Below are 8,204 nucleotides of genomic sequence, written 5' to 3'. Positions count from 1 at the left end.
CCTCCACTTTGAATACTTCTAATGATCCAGCCTCCATTATCCCTTGGGATAGAGAGTTCCAGAGATTCATCACCCTCTACAAGAAGAAATTTCTACGCACCTCAGTTTTAAATGACCGGTGCTTGGTGGGCAGTGCCAGGGTGCCAGGCTGGCACTGCCCAAGGAGCACCCCATTGGCCCCCGACCTCCCAGGGGGGCACCTCAATGACCTCTGTCGTCACTAGCAGGATGAGCACGCCTGGTCCCCGTTGGTGGGGAGCAGTTGTAAACCCTGCTGGTGGGGACCTCTCCCGGCAGGGGGCGGAAATGCTAGCGGGTCTAGACACACCATCCTGGGCCCGCTAATAATATGGAAATTGTAATTTCAATGTGTTAATCAGCTCCGCACTGATTTCTGGTGTGGAACTGATTACGTGGAAATAAAGGACCTGGGGAAATTGCGAATGCAGTAAGAAGTTTAACAACACCAGGTTAAAGTCCAACAGGTTTATTTGGTAGCAAAAGCCACACAAGCTTTCGGAGCCCCAAGCCCCTTCTTCAGGTGAAGTATTCAGTTCTTCAACTGAAGAAGGGGCTTGGGGCTCCGAAAGCTTGTGTGGCTTTTGCTACCAAATAAACCTGTTGGACTTTAACCTGGTGTTGTTAAACGTCTTACTGTGTTTACCCCAGTCCAACGCTGGCATCTACACATCAAAATTGCGAATGGCCAGATGCCGGTCGCAAGTCTCGCTAAAGCGCCACCTCCACCCCCCCATCCACCCCCCCCGATGTCTCCTGGCCTACTGTGCTACTCGAGCAGCACAGCAGGCTGGGAGAATCCCGGCCCAGATTCTTCCTGTCTCCCTGACCCGACGCAAATGCATAATTATGCAACTTTCCCCTCACACTCAATGGTACAAAACAAGAAAGAAGTTTAACAACACCAGGTTAAAGTCCAACAGGTTTATTTGGTACAAATGCCACCATATTTGGTATTTGGTAGCAAATGCTATTTGGTAACAAATGCTACCAAATAAACCTGTTGGACTTTAACCTGGTGTTGTTAAACTTATTACTGTGTTTACCCCAGTCCAACGCCGACATCTCCACATCATGACAGAACAAGAATATAGAGTATTGTTAACCATTGTAATTAAAGAGTGCAGTAGAGGTTGAGAAACAGAACAGTAACAAGATAAGCAAATTGTATTTTGTATAAGCAAACAAGATTGCTGGTAGATCTCTCACCAGATAAGATGAATTCAGTAGCTGCCTTGATTAATTGCTGTAATTAGTTTACAAAGGCAAGTCAGCAAGGTTATCTGATTCCTTGATTTACACAGCAGCACTAGAGGCCACGGAATCAATGAAATGATGATCATATTGCCCCAGTGTTGGTTATTTATAGGCTTTCACTGCTTGAAAAACTTAGAACAAGAAATAAAATACCACGCATGCTGAATATCTGAAATAAAAACAGGAAATACTGGAAAAAAAGTCATCAGATCGAACTTCCTCTTCGCATTCAACATGAGAAACAAGCAAAGGCCATGCAGAGTAGAGCAAATTGCTTGAAAGGGGAAAGAGGAAGGGCTCTTAGCATGGAGATCATATCTATGGTGTTTCCCTGAAATTCGGTGATGGACAATGCTCAGGACTGTTACATTGGCCGGAATTTTACCAGCCCACCCATCATGGGAATTGGAGCGGGCGAAGGGCGAAGCATTTGATTTGATTTGATTTATTATTGTCACATATATAAACATACAGTGAAAAGTATTGTTTCTTGCCCGCTATACAGCCAAAACATTCCGTTCAGAGAGAAGGAAACGAGAGAGTGCAGAATGTAGTGTTACAGTCATAGCTAGGGTGTAGAGAAAGATCAACTTAATGCAAGGTAAGTCCATTGAGAAGTCTGACTGCAACAGGAAAGAAGCTGTTCTTGAGTCGGTTGGGACGTGACCTCAGACTTTTGTATCTTTTTCCCGAAGGAAGAAGGTGGAAGAGAAAATGTCCGGAGTGCGTGGGAAGGTCCGTTGACCTCTTGTGGGATTTTACGAGCAATCCGTAAAATCCCATCCATTCTTCTGTTTAGTGCAAACATGATGTGGAGATGCCGGCATTGGACTGGGGTAAACACAGTCAGAAGTTTAACAACACCAGGTTAAAGTTCAACAGGTTTATTTGGTAGCAAAAGCCACAAGCTTTCGGAGCCTTAAGCTCCTTACTCTTACTCTTACTCTTTAAGCTGACTAACCTGAAGAAGGAGCTTAAGGCTCCGAAAGCTTGTGGCTTTTGCTACCAAATAAACCTGTTGGACTTTAACCTGGTGTTGTTAAACTTCTTACTAGTGCAAACATGCCAATCATGCAACAAGGAGTGGGAGAACAATAAGCTGAGCTCTCTATTTCAAGAAGAGTGATAACTGGGAGGCTATGAAGAATTGTTTGATCTTTTGTACTTCTGCTCTGTTCTGTCTACAGAGTATATGGAATTCTACAGCACTTCCTGTCTCGTGATAGATAGGGGCAGACAGCCATTTTGGTTACCCCCATCCTTTAGAGACACAGCGAAGTCCGTTGGAGTCTGGTGAAAAAGACGCCAAACAGCACAATAAAAGTGAGGATTGTGCACTGACACAATTTAAACTCAAGCGATATTTTTTGTCTGCTGAAAAAAAATCAACCTTATGAAAGCTTTTGCTTTGTTTTCTCAAGATTAAAGTCGTGTGCGGAGCAACAGCAAACATTGTCAATTTTAATTACCTGACTGTCCATAAAAGAGTAATTCACAATGGCATATAGAATAATTTACAATTTGTAGATGTAGCTGAAAAAGTAAGATTCTTCAAGGAGGATACTTTATGAATATTGCTACTGGAACCTACTGTACCAGGCTGATTCGGGGATGGCGGGACTGATGTATGAGGAGAGATTGACTAGGGTAGGATTGTTTTCACTGGAGTTCAGACAAATGGAGGGGGGGGTGGGGGGATCTCATTGAGACATATAAAATTCTAACAGGACTAGACAGGGTAGATGCAGGGAGGATGTTCCTGATGGTGGGGGACTCCCGAACCAGGGGTCATAGTCTGAGGATTCGGGGTAGACCATTTAGGATGGAGGTGAGGAGACATTTCTTCACTCAAAGAGTGGTGAGCCTGTGGAATTCATTACCACAGGAAGTAGTTGATGCCAAAACATTGAATGTATTGAAGAGGTGGCTGATATAGCACTTGGGCGAATGGGATCAAAGGTTATGGGGAGAAAACAGGATTAGGCTACTGGACGATCAGCCATGATTGTAATGAATGGCGGAGCAGGCTCGAAGGTTCGAATAGCCTCCTCCTGCTCCTATCTTCTCATCTGATTGGTCTTTAAAAGAATTTTGGAAAAAATTCTGTGCTTTTCAAACTGAGGAAGTTTTAAGCTGAAAAATACAGTTTGCATTTATCAGCAAAATGCTTCACAGTCAATGAATTTCTCTTGAAGAATAGTCATTGATGATAAATAGCCTCATGAATCAGCCAATTTCCTCAGATCAAGTTCCCACATGGAGAAATGACGTAAATGATGAGCTAATTTGTTCTTTGGTGGTATTCGTAAAGAGATAGTTTATATTCAGGAATTAGTGGAACTCTTCAAAGAAAAGTGTATCATAGAATCATAGAATGCTACAGTGCAGAAGGAGGCCATTCAGCCCATTGAATCTGCACCGACCAAAATCCCACCCAGACCCTATCTCCATAGCCCCATGCATTTACCGTAGCTAGTCCCCCCTGACACGAAGGGGCAATTTAGCATGGCCAATCCACCTAACCCACACGTCTTTGGACTGCGGAGGAAACCGGAGCACCCGCAGGAAACCCAAGCAGACACGGGGAGAATGTGCAAACTCCATACGGACAGTGACCGAAGCTGGGAATTGAACCCGGGTCCCTGGCGCTGTGAGGCAGCAGTGCTAACTACTGTGCCACCGTCCCACCCATTATATGGAACACTTCACGAATTTGCGTATCGTCCTTGCGCAGGGACCATGGTAATCTCTGTGTCGTTCCAAGCAAGCGCAGTAGGGAAGCTTTTCAGGCCTATCTAAGCAGGTAAAAGAGGCCTTGGTTTAATGTCTCAAAAACAGCACCTCTCCATCTTCATAATGAAGGGCTCCATCAGTAAGGATTGCTTAGCTGGAGACCAATTGAAGGATCCCAAGAAACCTTATACTTTGAAGGATAGCAGAGACACTGAGGAGAATTGAAGAGAATTCCTGAGAGCTGTGGCTTTCTGGTTTGGTCCCAGGAAGTGAACGAATCTTCAAGAGCTTAACAAGCAGCCAAAGTATTTCTGGGAGATGTCATAAGGGAAAAGGAAAGATCAATTGAGAACATTGGTATTTTGACTGTGTTTTTGTGAAGCACAAGTATTCACCAAATATCGTTTTTATTTCATAGTGTTTGCTTTATTTGATTCTTGTATAGTAAAATTCATTTGTTTTAAACCGTGGAATCTTAAAACTTCATTCTTTCAGTAAATAACAGGAATTTTGAATTTCTCTTTCAACATTAATGGTCTCTACAGGGTTCATATCAAGAGTGAAAGCTACTGATTATCAACAATAAAATTGTCGAAGATATCAATAAACCATGGATCCTAAATCTAACCCTAACAATGGGCTAGGGTTAGGGTTAGGGTTGTTTTTGGACAGGGATGAGAGAGAACTATTGAAACTCCCCTTACTGTACATAATCAGTGTGTTTTTAAAAAAAGATGTGTGTGCTTCTTAACCCATGGGAATGTGAACAATTTGAATGACCAGCAACCAGCTTATCATGGGTTTTAATAAAGAGAATTATTTAGCCTCAAACTCACCCTAGAAGTCAAATGCTATGTCACTTACTCTCCACTCAGGGACACACGCGCACACACTCACATACACATGCGCATACGTACGCATGCACACATACAAACACACACAGACACACACACTCATCTGAAGAAACTACACATAATGTAGCCCTGGTGAAGAAGGCTTTTCACTTCTGAGAGGTAGCCTAGATGGATTTAGGGGAGGCGATGGCCTTGTGGTGATATTGCTCGCCTATTAATCCAGAAACTCAGCTAATGTTCTGGCGATCCAAGTTCAAATCCTGCCGCAGCAGATGGTCAAATTCAAATTCAATAAAAAAAATGTCTGGAATTAAGAATCTACTGATGACCATGAAACCATTGTCGATTGTCAGAAAAACCCATCTGGTTCACTAATGTCCTTTAGGGAAGGAAATCTGCCTACATGTGACCCCAGAGTCACAGCAATGTGGTTGACTCTCAACTGCCCTCCAAGGGCAACTAGGGATGGGTAATAAATGCTGGCCAGCCAGCGACACCCATGTCCCACAAATGAATTTTAAAAAAATTAATAGCCAGAGTCAAATATCAGGATTATTGCATGATCCCCTCAAAAATAAGGATGTTCAGCAGGTGGCAAAGCTAATTACTTGCAGTTCTGTTACCAGGGTGTCAATTTTCTGTACTTAAAAAAAACACTCTTGGAGACCTTATGATGTTGCAGTCAGGTCTTAAAGAAGTGGATGTTGGTACTCTTACTGCTGCAGTTGACTCTGCAGATGTTGTTCTGTGTTGTTTTAGACAGGACTTTAAGCCGTTATACAAAAGGGAGGCTAAGATGAGTGTTCTCCGTGTAGTCGTTCATGGCTCCCTTTCACAAATGACGTTGGGGTTCAAATAATTAGTCCTAACCTTGGTCTTTGAATGCAGACATTCACCCTGGGGGTCTGAGACAATCACTGTCTTTTCTTCTGAAAAAGACCCATTCATGGGGGGAGGGAATCGAAATGAGGGGACTGAGAGCGAGGAGGTTAGCTCGCAAATAGATAAGGAATGTAGACAGGGTAAGAGGGAGGTTAGACGAGTGATGGAGAAGGGAAGTGCTCAGGCTGAAGGTCTGAGATGTGTCTATTTTAATGCCAGGAGTGTAGTGAATAAAGTGGATGAGCTTAGAGCGTGGATTGCTGCTTCGAATTGTGATGTGGTGGCCATTACGGAGACTTGGATGTCTCAGGGACAGGACTGGGTGCTTCAGGTGCCGGGTTTTAGATGTTTCAGGAAGGACAGGGAGGGAGGCAAGAGAGGGGAGGGAGTGGCACTGTTGATCAGGGATAGTGTCACGGCTGTAGAGAAGGTGGACGCCGTGGAGGGATTGACTACGGAGTCTCTGTGGGTGGAGGTTAGGAACAGGAAGGGGTCGGTAACGTTGCTGGGTGTTTTCTATAGGCCGCCCAATAGTAACAGAGATGTTGAGGAGCAGATGGGGAAACAGATCCTGGAGAGATGTAGGAATAACAGAGTTGTCGTGATGGGAGATTTTAATTTCCCAAACATAGATTGGAATATCCCTAGGGCTAGGGGTTTGGATGGAGAGGAGTTTGTTAGGTGTGTCCAGGAGAGTTTCCTGACACAGTATGTGGATAAGCCTACTAGAGGAGAGGCTGTACTTGATCTGGTGCTGGCTAATGAACCTGGACAGGTGGAGGATCTCTCGGTGGGTGAGCATCTTGGGGATAGCAATCATAATTCTATCTCCTTCACGATAGCATTGGAAAGAGATAGGATCAGGCAGGCTAGGAAAGTGTTTCTCTGGAGTAAAGGGAAATACAGTGTCATCAGGGAGGAAATTAGACGGGTAAATTGGAAGGAGGCATTCTTGGGGAAAAGTACCGAAGGAAAGTGGAGGATTTTCAAGGAATGTTTGTCTGGAGCTCTGCATGACAACGTTCCGATGAGACAGGGGGGTGTTGGTAGGGTACGGGAACCGTGGTGCACGAAGGTTGTGATGAACCTGGTGAATAAGAAAAGAGAGGCGTACAGAAGGTTCAGAGAGCTAGGAGGTGTTAAGGATTTAGAGGAGTATACGGGATGTAGGAAGGAGCTTAAGAAGGAAATTAGGAGAGCGAGAAGGGGTCATGAGAAGGCCTTGGCGGGTAAGATTAAGGAGAATCCCAAGGCTTTCTACAAATATGTCAAGAGTAAAAGGATGAGATGTGAAGGCATAGGACCCTTAAAAGGTGAAGGGGGAAAAGTTTGTGCGGAACCGTTAGAAATGGCGGAGCTGCTTAATGAATACTTTACCTCGGTATTCACGGTGGAAAGGGATCTGGGTGGTTGTACTGCTGGTTTGCGGTGGACAGAAAGGATCGAGCATGTGGACATAAAGAAAGAGGATGTGTTGGAACTATTGAATGGCATCAAGGTTGGTAAGTCGCCGGGACCGGATGGGATGTACCCCAGGTTACTGTGGGAGGCGAGGGAGGAGATTGCGGAGCCTTTGGCGATGATCTTTGCATCGTCGATGGAGACGGGAGAGGTTCCGGAGGATTGGAGGATTGCAGATGTGGTCCCTATATTCAAGAAAGGGAACAGGGACAGCCCGGGAAATTACCGACCGGTGAGTCTAACCTCAGTGGTTGGTAAGTTGATGGAGAGGATCCTGAGAGACAGGATTTATGATCATCTAGAGAAGTTTAGTATGATCAAAAGTAGTCAGCACGGCTTTGTCAAGGGCAGGTCGTGCCTTACGAGCCTGGTTGAGTTCTTTGAAAATGTGACCAAACACATTGACGAAGAAAGAGCGGTGGATGTGGTCTATATGGACTTCAGCAAGGCGTTCGATAAGGTCCCCCATGCAAGACTTCTTGAGAAAGTGAGAGGGCATGGGATCCAAGGGGCTGTTGCCTTGTGGATCCAGAACTGGCTTGCCTGCAGAAGGCAGAGAGTGGCTGTGGAGGGGTCTTTCTCTGCATGGAGGTCAGTGACCAGTGGAGTGCCCCAGGGATCTGTTCTGGGACCCTTGCTGTTTGTCATTTTCATAAATGACCTGGATGAGGAAGTGGAGGGATGGGTTGGTAAGTTTGCTGACGACACCAAGGTAGGTGGTGTTGTGGATAGTTTGGAGGGATGTCAGAAGTTGCAGCGAGACATAGATAGAATGCAAGACTGGGCGGAGAAGTGGCAGATGGACTTCAACCCGGATAAGTGTGTGGTGATCCATTTTGGCAGATCCAATGGGATGAAGCAGCAGTATAATATGAAGGGTACCATTCTTAGCAGTGTAGAGGATCAGAAGGACCTTGGGGTCCGGGTCCATAGGACTCTTAAATCGGCCTCGCAGGTGGAGGATGCGGTCAAGAAGGCGTACGGCGTACTGGCCTTCAT

The 8,204-nt window shown here is 45.1% G+C and overlaps 1 pseudogene; it reads right to left on the bottom strand.

Moving 5' to 3' along the window:
- Window positions 1–3,964: 3,964 nt before the first annotated feature.
- On the bottom strand, window positions 3,965–4,042 carry LOC144507393 (U6 spliceosomal RNA; annotated as a pseudogene).
- Window positions 4,043–8,204: the final 4,162 nt, after the last annotated feature.

This window comes from Mustelus asterias, chromosome 18 (genome assembly GCF_964213995.1).
Source record: "Mustelus asterias chromosome 18, sMusAst1.hap1.1, whole genome shotgun sequence".
Lineage (NCBI taxonomy): Eukaryota > Metazoa > Chordata > Chondrichthyes > Carcharhiniformes > Triakidae > Mustelus > Mustelus asterias.
This window is presented reverse-complemented; position numbering and strand designations above follow the sequence as displayed.